General features: G+C 42.2%; 1 protein-coding gene across 8 annotated transcripts in view; it reads right to left on the reverse strand.

Moving 5' to 3' along the window:
• pcdh19 (protocadherin 19) overlaps positions 1 to 18,483 on the reverse strand; it is a 53,476-nt gene that overhangs the window by 24,343 nt on the left and 10,650 nt on the right. The window lies entirely within an intron of this gene.

An 18,483-nucleotide genomic window follows, 5' to 3' on the forward strand; every position in this document is an offset into this window, starting at 1 on the left:
AGATGCAGGTGTTTTCTACAGAAAGAAAGCAGAGCCTTCACTTAAAATTCCACGGCGCAGATACATCATGCTGATAAAAAAGAGCTTTGAGTCAATGGCTGAGGGAAGTCCGTAGTACCAATATCAAAGACCTGTTGAAAAAAAAATCCTCTCTGATAAGAAAGGTTAATGCAGGCACTGAAGCAGTTGCTGATTATCAAGTGAGCTACACATTTGACACGGGCCTGCTGTTGAGGTAGCAGCGGCCCCGCACAGCTGTCATACATGCTGACCAAACTGTGCCCACACTCTTCTCAGGAGATGTTAATGGGGTTGAACATTTTGAACTTTTCAGCTTCTCCGTGGAAATCAAACCACAATGCTAAAAGAATCTAAGCAGTGAGGACAACGGCACCGCGGAAATGTCACACAGTAGTCGAAGTCTTCTCGAGTCTCTTTTGATATATAATATATTATATACATGAATAAATAAAAGACAGATCACAGCAGCCGATGTGTGATGTTTACCTCTGGAAAATAGCTCACATGACCTGTTTACAGCCTATGAAATATGCAAGAGCTATAATGCTACCAATGCATGTCTTTGTTTGTTTAGATTTGCGGTATTGATGCCATTTTCTGAACTTCAGAGACAACATATATGCTGTGCAGCATTATTATCCGACTGATGCAATCTGTTCCTGTCTCTTTAGTTGCTTTTTAAAAAAGTGTGTGTGTGTATCAGATATACAGTTATCTTTCAGTATTCTCAAAAGTGCATAGGTCTACCTTCAATCATTAGGGGATAATCTGTTGTTTGCCTTCACACCTCCTAATTATATTCCCAGAAAATGTGTATAATGATCAGCAACAATGCAAGGGCAGGCCTCTGTTCGGGGTTTGCTAAATTATGATGCAATGTGTTTGCGCTGAAGGTTAGCACCATTATGTCTCCCTTTACCCCTTATTAAACTTTAACTCATTAATACAGAGAGGTTAAATCATAAAAAAGGAATTTAATTAACATTTTATTATTAGCTCTTAATTTGGAGCACACCATGTTTGTTCTCTTGTATTACCCCTGACTCCTTTTGTTCCCGTTCAGCTTTACTCCATTAAATATCAAAGGTAACGGCGGTGGCAACACACTGCAACTCAGATTTGTTATTAATTAATGATTAACACATTTTAATTCATTTATAAATCGCACCACATATATATAATATATTTCCATTAAAAGAATAATAGATATACGCTTCTATTATTGATCAATAATGTGTATTAATAATGCTGTTATGCTATAGAAAACATGTGCTGTATGTGCCTGGAGTCCAATGGTCCCAGTGAGGAAGAATTAAACTGCCTCATCTTCTACAGTGGCTGTGCATCCAGTGGGAGACTAATGAAAATGCAAGGCATGAGTAACAAGGGGAAAACTTCATTTAAAAGATAGAACATTTCTTGTGAATGTCACTCTGGCTTCAGCCTGTAATTGGTTTGGATGGCAGGTTGTGTGTAGGAACTACAAGCTATTCCAGTCCAGAAATGGAATTGTACTCTCCATAATGCAATACCCTCTCAGGCTTTTACATTGAGCTCTCCTAAGTGTGTGTAGTAGGTACGACCAAAAGGAGACTCTTCATATAGTATTCAAAATTGCTGCTTCCTCTACAGCTCACGTTCACCCCGGCAGCTGCTTGTTAATAAAGGGTTCAGTGGAGATAATCACATTTCCTCAATTGAGGAAACTGTCAGTGGAAATACAAAACTCCCAACATGTGAGTGTATAACCTTAGGCAATGGTGAGTCACTCAACAGAGCCTATTTTGAGGGAGAATCGGATGCATTAGTCCATGCTTCCTGTAAAGAAATGTAATGTCTTCCCCCACATTTCTGACCAACCTCAAATTGGAGGACATGTCAATAAATCTTCCTGGGAGGTCAAGTTTCAGACAAGAGGATGAGTACTGCTTAACTACAGCGAGGATGCCACAAATGGCTACTTAATCAGGTTGGACAATGTGTTGTTGTGATCTGAGCGGCCCCAGTTTGGCGGCCAGAGTCACTCTATCCCCGTAATTATTGTTCCGTTTCATCTGGAGGACTGGAGGGAGGAATGTAGTCCCTTGTGTCGCCGGGTGAATGATAGGTAGTGTCAGGATGAGTGGGTAAGGTAGTGGAAAGAAAGAGAGGGTGAAGATGGGAGGAAATGGGTGAGACTTGACCTGCGGGAGACTTGTGGTCCAGCTGCTGCAGCCCAGTAGCTTTCCCCTTTTCACCCTTTGCTTCTTTCTCTCCAGTAAAACCGGAGGCACAGGGACGATGGGCTCGCTCCTCTGCGACTGAGAGGAAAAGCAATCTCCTCGCCTAGTTGCTGCCGTAAGATTTGATTTGCCTTCCTCCCAGCGTGACAATTGGTTCTGTAGTCTGGATGCAAGTGTATTCATTGTGTGGGGGCATGGGGAGCACCAGAGAGAAGAGGAGGGGTGGGGAGTGAAGACACCAGTTGTTACACCAGTAAACACCCGACAAGTTCAGCAGATGTCACACAGATAGGAGAGAAAAAGAGAGAAAAAAATGTCACACAGCTGCCCTACTGTATGTATTATTGAGGCTGATACAGCACAGTATAACATTGGGAAGCAAGCTGGAAAGATATAGACAGATGCAGCGACATGCACTGATAACATACTGTATTCAAAAAGGGATGCAGGATGATTCCATCAGCAATCTCTTTCTTAGTCAATAATATAATTTAAAGTAGTTATTTTATATTTACAGTTTAAAAAACGGACAGATAAGAAATCAGAATTCTGCAGTCTTTGCCAGGCTGTGTCTGCGACTGGAATAATGTCAGTTTACTAAAGTACAATAATAAACCTTGCTTGATACATGATTGATCTTAAGCAAAGTCATCATTTGACATTAACTGTATTCATCCAATATGATTTAAACTGCTTAAAAACAGAAGGTATGTAAGCAGGGCGGGGCGGGTTGTACCAGACTGTGTCTGGAAAAATTGAGCATCTAAGAGAAGAAAAATTGATTTCAGGAGTGAGTGTTTCATGTCTGTCATGGATGCTACCCTTTAATGTCATCAATTTAGCTGACGAAAAACATCAAGCCATGTTTGTTGTGGATACAAAATGCTCTTACTGCCACACTAAAATGCACAGTTTAAACATACAGAACAACAGACAGAATCAATTAAAACTGTCAGATCGAATTTTGCTGCTTCATTCTGTGTTTGAGCAGTCTGAGGTTGTGCCTCAGTCGTCGTTTATTTTCTCTGCAGCACGCTCATGGATTCCCTTCGGTCCTGGAAGGAAATGTTACACATAATGTGCCTTGTTATTGATATCCCATTGCTAAAGGGAGAGAGGAGGAGGAATATAGCCAGGGGGTTTACAGGGCAAGCCAGTTGCAATTACAAAATAAAAAGGCTTTATTATCCAGCTAGGTTTGGCTGTGATAAAGTTTTAAGAGTAGTGATGAAAAAAAAAGATAGAGGATGAAATTAGAGGAAAAACTCCACCGGATGAAAGATGGTCAGTGTCTTAAAGTGCCTTGCATTTATTCCCCTCATGTAATGTTGCAGCACGGATGCAGAGTAGTGTGTGTGTTGTGTGTGGTTGTGTGTGTGTGTGTGTGTGTGTGTGTGTGTGTGTGTGTGTGTGTGTGTGTGTGGTGTGTGTGTGTGTGTGTGTGTGTGTGTGTGTGTGTGTGTGTGTGTGTGTGTGTGTGTGTGTGTCTACGGGTGACTTTCTCATCCTATACACTTTGACTATGAAAAGAAATGCTACACTTTGAGCCTCTTGCACATTCACATTCTTGCACACACAGACTCTCTCTTTCTGCTTCCCCACAAAAGCACGGCTCCGCCAATCCCTGACTTGCAGGACTGAGCTGGCGCCCAACCACTCTGCCTCTGCGTCTGCACCCAGCAGCACCTCCAGGCAGCTCACATCCAGTCAGAGTGACACCCATGACGGAGACAGAGACCACCAAGGCACCTGCTGGGAGTGGGTTTATATTTTTGTCTATTATTATTTATGTGAGTATGAAGACATGCTCTTCGGCCCCTGAGCTGCAGTAACCCTCCACCCCTCTGCCCTCCACCCCAACGACCATTATCAGGCCCTTCTTTCCGATTATAGAATTTCCCATAGATCTTCTGCCATCTGCTAGATTATAGATTCCCCTCTTCCTTTATAGAGGGCAGGGCCCCTAAGGGAGGATCAGTGGTAAAAAGGGTGAAAGAGTGCCTGAGGCACATCCATAGTTGTGGATGAGATTACATTTTCTATTTTTGCCTGCTAAAGGGGGCCTGCAGTGATGAATACAGAGAGTTGTTACCATTTAATATCAACTGGCTCCCCTGCAAACTCAAATTATACACAATCAATTGTGACAGAAGGCTACATGTGTGAGAAATAACCTGCCACATTCTCTGCATCATTTCACTTCATCACCCATCAATTCACCCCAAACCCAGTAGCCCATTTGGGAATCAATCATGTTATGAAAGTGAGTGATTCTGTGCTGAAAAGGTTTTTAAATGCCCCCTTGCTCTGCTGTAGCTTGTACAATTCTGCAGCCTTTGTGAGTGGACGAAAATAAATACACTGGGTGAACTGAGGGCTTTTGTGAGGTCAATTGTATCCTTGACCACATCTGTTAGTGTTGTGTATTGTTTGAGCAAACTAAATAACAGCTCCTCAGGAACACAATGAAACAGATTTGAAAACACAACAGCACTTCCTGCTTGCACTTCCTCCTCGTTTTACTTGTCTTACCGTGTGAAATCAAACAAACACTCATTCTGACCAAAACAATCACCCCCTGTCATAAAGGGAGGCCAAAGTAGTAAAGCTATTGCTTGTTCCACCTGTGTTTCACCCCCACATAGGAAACTGCAGAAGATATTGCGGCTGTCATTCATTCTTAAAACAGAGACAATAGTCCAGACAAGTCTCCATGTCACTCAGGCCTACCGGCTCCACAGAAGTCCAGTTAGCGGAGATGTGATTAATTATACATACATTGATAGAAACAACATTCATTATTCATGAGCTTCTCAACGTCAAAGCTATTTCCCTCCCTTTCAGCATGATGAAAAGATTTTAAATAATAGGCCCCCTCTGCAGACGTCTGCATTCCAGCGGAGTCGGCTGACGCTAAAGAGGCTTAAGTCGAAGCTGTTGTCTTACCAGAGAATCACCGCTCAGGACCAACGTGTTTCAAACTGTTGGTGGCTGTGTGGGTTCCCGGGTCAGGGTTTTTGTTTTGTCTTTGTCTTTAAAGACAAGGCTGGTGCTTTTAAGCCTTTCAGATGGGAGTTATATGTCCACCAAGAATGAATAGGGGTGCAGATAAGGCTGGATAGAGTTTCATTTAACACCTGTTCCCGCTCAGGTCTGCGTGTGTTTCCAGACTTATTCTGTCTTCAAGTCAGAAAGAAAACCTGAGTCTTTCTATGAGATTATGATTCATGGTTTTACATAGTAAAACGGAAGGAGGGAGGGAGGAAAAATGTCCTCAAAGAAATCGGCTTACTTTTCTTAAAGCCTGTGGAGCCTAATCAAACTAAAAAAGCAGGCACTTCCCCTTTAGGCAAGTCTTGAGGGATTTTGTTTAATTTGGATGTCAGACCGAAAAGTTTTCACACTCTCTCATCCCATTATCCATTAATATGTGTATGGCGCCACATGAGAGAGGTAGGTGGTGATTTTTGTGAACAGACTCCGGAAATGTTGAGTGTAACATCTAATCCAGGTAGCCTTTTTTTTTTGCCGGACGCTGTGGTAACAAGCACTACAAACATATATTTTCATTTAATTTGAAGGAGAGAATTACTAGATAGCAATTTATTTCTCTCAGTTATGCCCTATATTAGCCTGTGTAGAGAGGGAGCAGGGGGGGGGGGGGCGCTGAATTAGTGCACTAGGAATTCCCAAGAGGTTTCTCCCACCTCCCCTGGGCAGGGACATAAAGATAAGCATTCAGAGAGACTGCAGATTATGTAAACACATCCCTTTAAATGCTTACATGATAGCAGTGACTGAATAAACAGCTTAACTTTGAGTCACTTTTGAAATCAGTAAATTTAGTATTAATTTTTGATTAACTCAATACACATGAGGACGACAGAAATGGGGAATCTTTGAGGAAAGCTGATCCACTTGCACTCCACAACATGGTGGAGCACGACGCCTGCTACGTTTCCTCTCAGCAGCTTAAAGGTGGCTGCCAGTCACATCGGTGCTGCTATAGTCTCCCTGCCCCCACTCCCTCGCTGTTTTACTCTCCCTCACTGTGACAAGGCATCTTTCCAGACATTTTAGTTGGATGGAGATTTGCAGCAACTCATTACAGACTGGGAGGCTCTGTGAGCGGATGCAGTCACTCGGAGATGGATTGAGTGGGTCTGTTTATTGACATGCCTTAATCTGACACTGGGTAAAGGGAATGAGTCACCGCCTCCAGATACACTACCACATTACAGCCACTCGGGCAAATAGGGAGGCAGCACCCAGGATACAAGTGGAACTTCATCAGCGCTCATTAATCCAACTACCCCAGGCCACTCGCTCAAACAAACCATGTTTACACTGCGTGTTGGCTGGATGGAGAGGTGATGGAGCTTTTCAAAGGGCATGTGTGCAGGTGCTCAGATCCGCAACGCACACACACTAATGCGCATGCTGTCGCCAAACACATACCCCACACTCCTGGTCATCAAAAAGCAACCCGCCTACCTCAACCCTCTGAAAGCAATATCAGTGTACACCAGCTGCCTAAACTCAGTTGGTGCACTTTGTCTCGGAAATCCGAGAAGGGGGACAAATCAGGGGTGGATGAACGGGCCCAATGCCAAGGTACGTATCACAGAAAGGGGCTTTTTATTAAACAGATGGGCACACGAGATCTCTTTGCTCGCGTCACAACAAGGGTACTCCTATCAGTGATCCAGCCTAGTTAGCTTTTTGATCCAGTTTGCCTGCTCCAATGAGAAGCACATCTGGTGCTAATATTTGCGATGGTCTTTCTCGCCAGCTGTCAGCGGCAGGATTGGCAGCAGAGTATTAGCTGCTCGCACATCACCACGGCATCTTTAAATCTAGCTTGTTAACAGGACGGTGACAGGCTGCCATCAGGGCACAGGCAGAACAAAACAACACACAACATTAAGTGGTCCGATGCCGCTTTGTGTTTGCTTTCCATTACACTGTTTAGTACTTTGTCTGAAAAATGTGGACATGTGAATCCTATATATCTCACATTTAACTGCAAATATACAAAAAAAAAAAACTGAAACCCCAGGAAAAAAAGAAATATGTGAGAAATGTGTTAGCCAAACAAAAATAAATCTTTCTTGAAAAAATGCTCAGATACACAGTGGCAGAGGCAAAACAAGCAAAAGGGAATAAACACTGTGAGTCAGAGAGGGAATAACACAACGGGAATTTACAGTGAAAGCGACGTGTTACACAAACACACAAATACAGTCGCAGTGGGGCAGAAAGTGGGAGCGAGCCCTGCTGTCGTCTCCGTCAGGGACAGGGAGCCGAGCAGCTTGAGAGCAGGGCCGGTGGAGAGGGGGCCAGATGCAGCGGGCTTGACCCACTCATTCGGTAGGGAGGGGGTTGTTTCGGCAGCTGAAACACACAGGGATTAGCTGCACTGATTTCATTTAATTTAATTTGTATTTGGGCTGTCTTTGGGGGCAAACATCGTTTTTCACTGCAGGGGGATATACAGGGTCATGGAAAACAGCAACAGACGGTGAATCTCTCTGCCTCCCACCCCTGCCGTGGATTCACAGGGAAAGGCAAGGCACTGTATTCCCAGACCTCACACACATAGGAGCACAGGAGCACACACCGCCTTTCCCCCTAATTATGTATATATTATGAAGTCAAATTGTTCCAATTGAAATGCATCTTCAACCCTGCATCCACCTTTCACAGCTTGAATTCTTTAAATGAAGAGCTTGAATCCTTTTGTTCAGCCACCATGAACAACATGTAGTAATTTTCCTGCTCATCAAAGCTATGCTCTGTGTACTTGTGTGTCTCCGTTTGTGTGTGTGCATGTTGCAAACACACACACTAAGCCGTTATCTACCAAGAACATATCTTAGGGGTGGATGTTTATCTGTGCTGATGCAGATTGGAGTTCTCTTTGTCTCAGTGCAGTGGTACATACTATTATTTGTGTTTTTTTTCATGGTTTATTTCTCCTAGGCTGATATCCTATAGTGGAGAAATCCTTTTAGTTACTGCCAGGCATCTAATGTGCTTTTACTTGTAATCTTGGAATTCAATAAGTGAAAAGAAGAGGAAAAAATCTGTGCACAATCAAATAATTCAAGTCCCCATTGTATTGTGCAGAACATGACTTCCACTGTTAAGCAGAGGAAGAAAACAACTTAGAGAGGGAGTACCCAACATGCCTCCTCACAATTTACAATAGCTCTGTGGACAAATAGGGCATCAATTCTGCTGTAGCCAAAGCCTGCAGTCGTGTGAAAGCTACATTTTCGGGTCTGCAGGTGCATCCACTGGGAAAAGTAGTTTTATCACAAATAAATCCCAAAAATATGTGTGAGCTACAAAAGCATTGCATTGTCTCTGCTAGAAAGGACTGTGCTGCAGGAGTCTGCTCAAGACTATCAGGCACTCAGTAGCAATCGTTTCTTTCCCTCTCTCCCCCAGCCCCTATCAAAAGATGTTACTGTGTAAAATGTCAAAGAAAAAAAAACCGCAAGAGAAGTAATCTCCTTCTCCTTTTTGATCGCAAGTGGAATAATTGGAACCCTCTTAGGCTCATTACACGAGTTGCCCGCCAGCCAAAAGACAGCTCCAACTGCCCCTCTCCATTCATGTTGGCGCTTTGAAAAATATCACGTCCTCTAGTAACAACTCTTTATGAGATGCAATGACGAGAGGTCCTGGTACCTACACTTCGGGTAATCCCACAATGCCTTTGAAAATATATCTTTCAACTACCACTGTCAAACACCGATTCAGGGGAAACAGCAACAATCTGGCTCCGTAAAAATATCATTATGCATATTGCACAGCGCCTCTCACCCTGGTGCTTTTTGGGCAATGTGGTTCTTCTCAATTACATTAGGTATTGCATATGTGCTAATTTGGACCCCTAATACTAATAACCTCGTCTTCATTGTTATTACAACTATGCTTGTAATTATTGTGGCTCTAATTACTATTACTGTATTACCCAAATTAACCTTATTCTGGGTTTAGATCACACGCACTGACGGTAGCCAAGACATGTCTATGAAGAATGGCACCAATGTCCCTTCAGATAAATCCGGTATAATTAGCTATGTGCCTTACAGGGCCTGTGTGATGGTAATAATTAGAGCTACTGTAGCAAAGGTCATGCAAAACAATTTAGAGAGGATGCTGGCTGCATGGCTAATAGGAAGAGAGGGGGAGCGATAAGAGGGGGGGGCTCTCATGAGTTGGAGACTCTTCTCCTTTTCCATCTTTCAGAGAAGGAAGACGAATGCTTGTTACTTTCCCTCTGCACTTGGTTCATTTTTTAACCAATGCTCTCAAAATAATAGAAATTGAAAACCCATTTTAATGGCAAGTAGACTCCACACTAACGTAGTTAAAATGGATCCATGATTAGATTTGAGGAAAGTGCTACAGTGTGTATCTGTGAACTGGAATCAGCTGAGATCGATCGCTGCCTCTGAGGTGCGATAGATGCCCCGTCACCCTGCTGTTTCATCTGTTCATTATCTCAGGTTTAATGTGTATAACACCCTCAGTTATCATTATTAATTGTGAGAAAGACAGAGAGATGTATTGCTTCACCTAGGTGCACAGGTTAATGAGCTGAGTCAAACATTTTGACACCGAGGTAAACAAGTTCTCACACACACACACGTACTTCTATTTCTACGCTCCCCCCATGTGGCTCAACTCTCTCTGTAACTCCCAGTCTGTCCGTGATGAGAGCGCAGGGTTCTCAGCCCGGATCCACAGGGAATTCACTCGGCTCCCTCACCTCCCCAGCGTCACACCCAGATGAGATAAATAACAGACTCACACTTAAATATAGCATCTCAACAACATATATGTGTCCTAGATTGGTCTCTATTCCCTGTTGTAACACTAACCCTGATGCCCCCACCCCCCAGAATCTAACAACAGTTCATTAGCAGCGAGTGTTAAAAACAGCAGTAGATTGGTAGGGTGAACCATTTCTGTAACTCCTGTCTTTGTTTGTCGATATCAGTGGTGTAAGGTTATTTAATAAAATGGAAGTACTTAACATTACTGTTTTATATTTTTGCATGTGTTTGCCTGGCCTCTGGGCAGCCAATGGTTTGCATTAATCCATAATGTTATTTCAGTGGTTTTCAGAGATGGTCCATTTGCTGTCTAATATTCCTATTTGGAGAACATTGATGGAAATATTGCTAAATAAATACAAACTGCAGGTTTTTCCAAGGGTCTCAGATCAAATTTTCTCCGCAACAAAGGCTGGAGCCGTGGTGTCAAACAGTTCATAAATGTCTGTGTGAAAATGATTAAAGTCAACAAGCATAAAGTGCTTCAGGACATCTGATTTAGCTGCTCCATTCTGTTAGACTCAACTTACTGATGAAAATCACTGGCGTGGGAGCGCAGGCATGTGCTCAGATCCATATGTCTTTGTGACTGCCGGGGTTTAAAAAACATAAATTGTGATTATCAATGATCTCAGTCGTCAGATGCCTAATCTCTGACTCATATCCGCACCGCTCACGTTGAGTGACGATGAACCGTCCTCCCCCACATCTGAAGTCCCAAACAAGTGTTGAGGGAAGCAGTGATAAGCAGGTCCTTATCCTTTTAAAGACACTCCCGTAATCCAACAGTGGTGGGGGGAGGGAGGGGGCTTCAGCTTTAAGGGATTTAGTCTGGATTATAGCTAGTCCTCCAAATTAAACCAAAAGTCAGCTTTCTGAAGTTGCTCATGCAAGCTGGCGACTGGCTTGTTACCAGCATTACTAACAAGGCAAACGATGGCGGTCTATAATTAGAAAATGCTCTCATTCAGCTATCCGGACAAAACACGTTCGTTATTTGGAAGCAAAACCCGACCTGTCCTCACTTAAACTCAATAGTTGGCCTTTCTCTCCCCTTTCACTTCCCTGCTGACCTCCTGTGACTGCACTCAAAATGTCTTCCGTGCCGTGTACCTGACAGTCGCTGCCAACCAGCTTATCCACAGACAAGCTTCTCAGCCCGGGCAAGGCTGCTCTGTCCCCACTGATGCTGCTTCCCATAGCAAAACAAGGCCAAATCTGGGGCTTAGAGGCTAAAATAATCATTACTGGGTAGCGAACAAATGAAAAGTCAGAACACCAACTCCCATGCCTGTCCTCCCCCGCCACTCTTGGTATTTTGTCTGCTGTCCTATCGCACACAAACAAAAAGAGGGCAGCAACATTAACATTTAGGATGGGCCACATTTCGCCTAATGCTGAAAACGCAGAAAACAAATCAAAGCTAAAACCGGATTCTCTTTTTTCTGGAATATAAAATGTATTCAAGGAGAAAATACATTTATGCTACAATATTTGGAGAAAAATATCAACATTTAGGGAATACAGTGATTTACTTAAGATGTGAAAATGGATACCACTCAATATGAAGCTGTAACTAAAATAAAGGTTAGCTTAGCCTAGCAGTATGACTCAAGGCAAGGGGAAAGAGCTCAAATGAATGTCAAAAAGGAACAAAAGCAGCAAAGCAGCATCTCTTAAGCTCACTCATGAACCCAGTATGTGTTATTCCTTTAATTTGTGAAAAAATATTTCCAAAAGTAATGATATATATGTATCTTTTTTCCATTCTGAACCAGAAACTAATTGTCAAACGTTTATTTTAAGTGAATATTTAAACATTGTGGGAAGCTTATTGTTTCCCTATGCTTTGTGCAAAGCTAGGCTATACATATCACAGAGCAACTTTCTCATTAACTTCTTCTCATCAAAAAATGAAGTTACATTCCTAAATAGGACATTTCTCAATGTTGATATATTCATTTAAAGAATTGTTTTACTTGACAATGTGTTCGTCTTACTATATGTTGATGCATTACCATCATCAGAGCCTGCTTTGATGTAACAATCCCTGAACTACAAAGGGCACTGGGCAGCTCCATAGTGACCCTCCTGCCGTGCTCCCTGACAGCGCAGTCAACCTCTCTTATTTCAGCACAACGATTATAAGCAGTCCTGCTTTTGAGAAATATTCATACTCTGCCTTCCCTTTTCAGTGGCTCACCACAATACTAAACTGGGAACAGCTCTGAAAAAGACAGCATGCAGGTACAGGAGAGTAATCTTGAACCAAGGAGGTTACTGGGGAAAGAAGTGCACTCGGAGCAGTCTGGCACAGGCCAAGTGCTTTTCATTCATTAACTGGGCTGTCTATGCTGTGGTATGTCAAATGGTGGACGTGAGGGGAAAGTAAAAACTGACGTCCGATTGTGCTCCACAGCCAGACATTGACTGATCCCTGAGTATTGTTTCCTGAGCACAAAGAGGCGGGCAAAGTCGTTATCAATTCCTTTGCAAGGCAATCATAACTATTATCATTATTAGTGTTTTTATCCTCCAAGCTCATCCCGAAGTGGATACCTAATCTATTCCCTGGCACACATTCTTGTCTTTCCAACTTGACCTGGTATCACTTGAGCAAATAAATGGTTTCCCGCCTCCCAAGAAACTAGATATGGACGTAAATAATAGGCCAGGGCCTTTTCTGAAAAGCCCTAATCCCAGAAAAAACAAACCCGAATGAAACGGGCCCATCTGAATTGCTCTCAGGAAAACTAGATAATCAAAATGCAAAACAGCCTTTGATAGAAAAATAAGCCGACTTCTTACAACAAATCCCCTACACCTAACATCAGCAAATTCTCCTCCTGAACTTGTATTTGTATGCTGTGTTTGGGTTTTTAATGTAATCACACTGCACAGGGCGCTCCATCAATGAGCTATTCTGATTTATGTCAGCCCGAATCAGACTGACTGCTTAGAGCTTTACAGACATCATGAATGAGAAAAGGAGCCACACATTGAACACATTAGGGGTCCCACCATCTCCTCAGACAGGGGGACAATGGGAAGGGGAGCAGAGATAAAGCAGGGGGATAACAGGGGTGAAGGAATGGTTGATGCTGATCTAGCAGAGAGAAGGGGGAGAATAGGAGAAAAGAAAAGAAGAGGCCCAAGACACTGGCCACACAGGGCAGGGGGAACGCTGAGCCTGCGAGAGGCCTATACTCGGTCATAGCCCATTAGGCTGGCTGGGTGAAAATGCTACAGCTCATTACATGCTCTGCCTCAGTTCTGTGGATGAACAATACACAATTACGCTACCCTGCTGCTCTCCTACCCATACCGCTGCACGGCTCTGAGGCGGCCGATATTGCTGCTATAGCGGCTCGCCTGCCAACAGCCTCTGTGCTCATCAAACATCCCATACATGCACTTCCTAATGCGCATCCAGGTTTATGTCTAGAGACAAAAGTGCTGCATGAATTTACTGAAATTAAAGGAGGGGAGAAACAGGAAAGACTGCTCAACCAGTGGAGCGAACAAAACAAAGGTATAATGCTGCAGTTTTGTGTGTAATACAATAATGTTTGCTCCCTTTTGTCTGCTCCGCTTTCTTGAAATACTTTGAAAATGGTAGGCATGTCACAAAGGGATTCTTTTGTCTCCAGCTGAATTAAGTTTCACTCGATGTTGCAATTATTGTAAAGCCAGTCTCTGACATACAGATCCAAACATAACAAAAATAAAGACAGTAAAGTATAAGCAGGCGACATTGAAGTATCGTGACACTATCTGCAATGCAGTGGATAACTAAGCTCGGGATTGTTATGTCCACCAGCAAATTGGTCCAAGTCTTCCTCCTTTCCCTTATACAATTATGCATGCAGAAGTTGACATTTAATCTGATGGGGGAAATGCTAACTAACATCGTCCTGCCTCCTCTTTGTTTTAGGCAAAAAACAGGACACTTGGAAAGGTCATTCTTCCCTGGTGTCATAGCTGGCTGCTTGGAAAAGTTTCCTTTCACAGCTAGTATTGTTACGATCCACAGAATCCCAACCCCCCCCCCGAATTTCCCTGTCATTCAAATGGAATAGCATCAGCCTCAAGCCCTGGGAACTCTCTTAACAATGTGGCAACACGTCTGCTAACCAGGACAGTCAAAAAAGACTGATACCGATTAATTTTAATATCTTTTCTCCCTGCACATTTGGATGAAATTAGTTTTTGGTCCACTCAAATCATAATGGTCATTAACAGGGAATTGTAATTACTTTTTATTCACTTCGTTTACTGGTAGAAAACATTCTGGTTTTGTTGTTCCACGACACATCAGAACAAAATAAATGATTTCCCCAAAGAGCAGGTTGATTGTGAGTCCCTTGTTATTCTTATCTGTGAGGAATGATGAGGTCGATGTTTCCTTTCACTGCATGCCAACACACACTGTACAAATGATTTTGTTTTAATATTTCTGAGCTAGAGGGACAGAGACGGGCACATTCGTCTTGACATACAGTGGATACGACAGAACAAATAGTGTTCCACGGCAAATAGATTTCACTCCTGGCCATAACAAGTCTTAGGGCTTCTGTTTTTAAACATGACCTTTTCTATCCTACAGTATAATAATGTAACTTCAGCCATTTTCAACTACAGCACAATCTGCATCAATCAGATATGGGGTTATTTTTGTATTCTCCTGTAGCTTTCCCTTGTCATCGCTCTTCCTGAGACTTTTTGTTTCACTATTAGATTTCTCCAACTTAGTTTTGCTTGACATTAAAAACGGTCGGGTTTGACACTAACACTTGGCAAGAAAATGTGAGGAAGGATTTGTATGCTCGCTTCAAAATGTCTTAATAAATCCATTTTCTTGAGGGTAAATTGTCACACGTTAGCTCCCTCTGTGTTGGGACTTGGATTTCCATGACAGAAAACAGAATGCTCCATATTTGTGTCTGAGAGTTTAATTTGAGAAATAAAAAAACACTGCTGCAGGAAACTCATTTAAATGGGTAATTACGTCCATGCAGCATTGCTTGCAGGGCTTAACAAGGTGCGTAATGATGTCCCCTTCCCCAGCGATAAACATCATCACTATGTCCATTTCCTTCACTCTATTTAGCGTGTGAACCCATCAACCCATAAGCCCAATGTCATTATAACCCTCTTTGCATTAACGTACGTCTCCAGTCGAAATCTTTTAACATAAATTGTTGAAGGACTAATGCCTTTATGTGCCTATCTGTGGCTCCACAAAGAAAATCCTATTACTTTGATGTTTAATAGGTTTACACAAAAGTGAATTCTTGCCACATGATAGAGCTTTTAAAGTCATTTCAAATATATTTTCCTTCTCTCGTCTTGAACCAAGTCAAATCGTTTTGAGAGATGGATGGATTATCAGGTTGATTAGTGCCATATGATTTTAGAAGAAGAAGAAGAAGAAGATTCAACTTATTGTCATTACGTAGTACAGGTACTATGTAACGAAACGGTTTCTCTGCATTTGACCCATCTTAGTGTTAGGAGCAGTGGGCTGCCATTATGTACGGCGCCCGGCGCACTCTTTTATATTTATGTAATTGTGTGCTTGTGTGTCTCTGGTGTATAACAGCTTGAAAATGTCTGCTGTAGCAAATATAGTCTGCTGATGTTATCAAGATGTTCAATCATTTGATGGTTTCCTCCTGGACTGTCAAGATGTTATGCAAAGAGAGTTCTTGCAAAATGTCTTCTGAAACCACAATCCTCTGTTAATACCACCTCCTATATTTGCAGGTATATCAAAAATAATCATATTTGGTTTTTTTTCCAGTGGAAAAAATATCTTGTACCAGTAATAGTTATGTGACATTATTGCTTTCTGTACCGGTTGATATGTTAGGTGCAATAAAACCACCTCATCTTTACACTACATTTTACAGGGGAAAATAACATATTTCAGGCAGTAGCCTTACAGGTTGAGGAAAATCATTGACGCTCTATAAATAGACATCTCTCTCTTTCCGTCTCTCCTCAATTTTCTCTGCCCTGCCATTTCTCCACAGTAGCCATTACTCCCTCTGCATGTTCCCTTCTAGTCACATGTGGTTAAGGACACATGCAGTGAAATGTGTTCATCAGACGCCGTCACTCATGTGTTTTGACTCCTGAGCTCTTTGGCTGGGCGCTCTGATCCCGACGAGAGGGTGGCAGCCCGGCGGCCCGCCCGCCGCTGACTGGCTGCCTGCGGTTGTTATGTCATTTCATTGTACCTCTGTAACATCGAGAATGGCGTGAAGTGATGGGGTGTTGCGGGTTGGGGTCAAGGCTATAAAAACCCAACCAAGTGTAAAACTAGCACTGGTTGTGCATGAAGTGAAAACCATCTTGTTGAGTAATGTCACAAAATCACCGTACAGCTTCCCCAGCTTTGTATGGAAAACACAATGGGAGGAGCAATCGGAGGAATGCAATAAAGAGGGCACTGAGTACATCACTGTCACACTGGTAATTTATTTCTGACAGACAAGGCTTTATTTCACCTTATAAACACTGACACTTGAAAAGCCAAGCATTTCTGAAGTCTGCCTTACAAATAAACTCTCTAAATAATGAAGAGGTTCATCTGCCACTCAATCAGTGTGCATCCCAAGCTTTTGGAGATGAAAAGATTCTTCCTCAAATCCTTTGAAAGTAGGAGACTTTAAAGAATGCAACATACACCTCCCACTCCTACAGCACATCAAATGTAAAAAGAAAACTGGCTTTTAAGATCAAGCAGTTATATATTCCATCCATTATTTAAAAATATCTGTATATCTGTTTTTTCCTTTCCACCACCATGTCTTGCTATCTCTTTGACAAACTGGGGAGGTTTTGAAATAGGAATTTAAATAAGTTTATGCCATCAGAGTATGCAGCTTTGGTTTTTCTTATAAAGCTCTTCAGTAAGACATTAATTTTGTTTCCATTTTAATGTAATGCAAATTCAAGCCGAACTTTTGAAATAATGTAAAAATTAGTGGATAAGTGAATAATGGGACATTCCATACTGGTTTGGAGCATATGACCTTGGCTACAATCAGGTATCAGAAGCAATGTAGTGTATGCTTTAAGAATGGCTGTATTTTGTCTGATAACAAGAAAACAATAGTATATATTAGGGCCGGGACTCGATTAAAAAAATGAATCTAATTAATTAGAGGCTTTGTAATTAATTAATCGAAATTAATCGCATTTTTAATCGCATATAAATATTTGACCTGAGAACAGTGAGAAGCAATTTTTTTCACATGGATTTTAGTATACCATTAGGCGCATTCACACCGCAGTACTTTTCCCACAAAGGTTCATGAGAACTTAGTTCATGAGAACAAATGAAGCCGCTGACGTCACTTCTTCTTCTTCTGCTTTGGGTTTACTGGCAGGCCGCAAACCACTTCACGGCGTATACTGCCGCCCAAAGTCCCCGGCCGGAAGTCCCCGGAGTTGGGGACTGGCTTCAGTAGAAGCTGCTGGGACTCCCAGCAGTTTATACTGAAGCCTTCCGAGTAAATCGCCAGAACGCCGACACCTCCTCATCTCCACCGCTCCCATGTTTTATTTTGTGTTGCCATAAGTTAGTCTCTCTGCGTTTCTGCGCTGGGCTAATGCTAATAATGCTAATGCGAGGATAATAAAATGGCGGCTTCACCAAACTTTTTGGGAGTTTTACGGGGCGTGGTTTGCAATCCGCCCAGCCAATCAGAAATATAGCTCTTTTCTCACAAGAGAGCCGTACGAAAGTCCCTGCTCTCTAGCAGCTCTCTGCTCTCTAGCAGGGACTTTCGTGGGGGTAAAAAGGTTCTCATGAACTAATTTTAGTACCGGCTCTTTTTGGTGTGAACCATAGACTGTATGGTGTGAACGCGATAAAAGAGGCTAACGTCCACGCTAGCTTCCACGCTAGCTGCTATATATTTTGCATTGAGGTGATACTTGAGGCTTGATGTGCTGCGGTGATATGCGAATTCCTTTTTGCATAATTTGCACACAACCGTGCTCTTATCGACGCTTCCATCCGTCCGTTTTTTAAAACAACATTTCCCACTGTTGTTCACTGTGGTTTGTTGTTGTCTGAAGTCATGAACGTTAGTTGGTGCTCCAGTATAATCGGTACGCCTGAAACTCATCCAGTGAGAAACGTTCCGCGGTGCAAAAATAAGTGCGATTAAAATGCGTTAATTTTTGTGTAATTAATTAATCTTAATTAACGCGTTAAAGTCCCGGCCCTAGTATATATATATATATATATATATATATATATATATATATATATATATATATATATATATATATATATATATATATATATATATATACATACACACACTGTTGCCCACAAAGTTTGAATAATTTTATTTTTAGACACATTCCTGTTT

The sequence above is a fragment of the Gymnodraco acuticeps genome, unplaced genomic scaffold (genome assembly GCF_902827175.1).
Source record: "Gymnodraco acuticeps unplaced genomic scaffold, fGymAcu1.1, whole genome shotgun sequence".
In the NCBI taxonomy this organism is placed as follows: Eukaryota; Metazoa; Chordata; class Actinopteri; order Perciformes; family Bathydraconidae; genus Gymnodraco; species Gymnodraco acuticeps.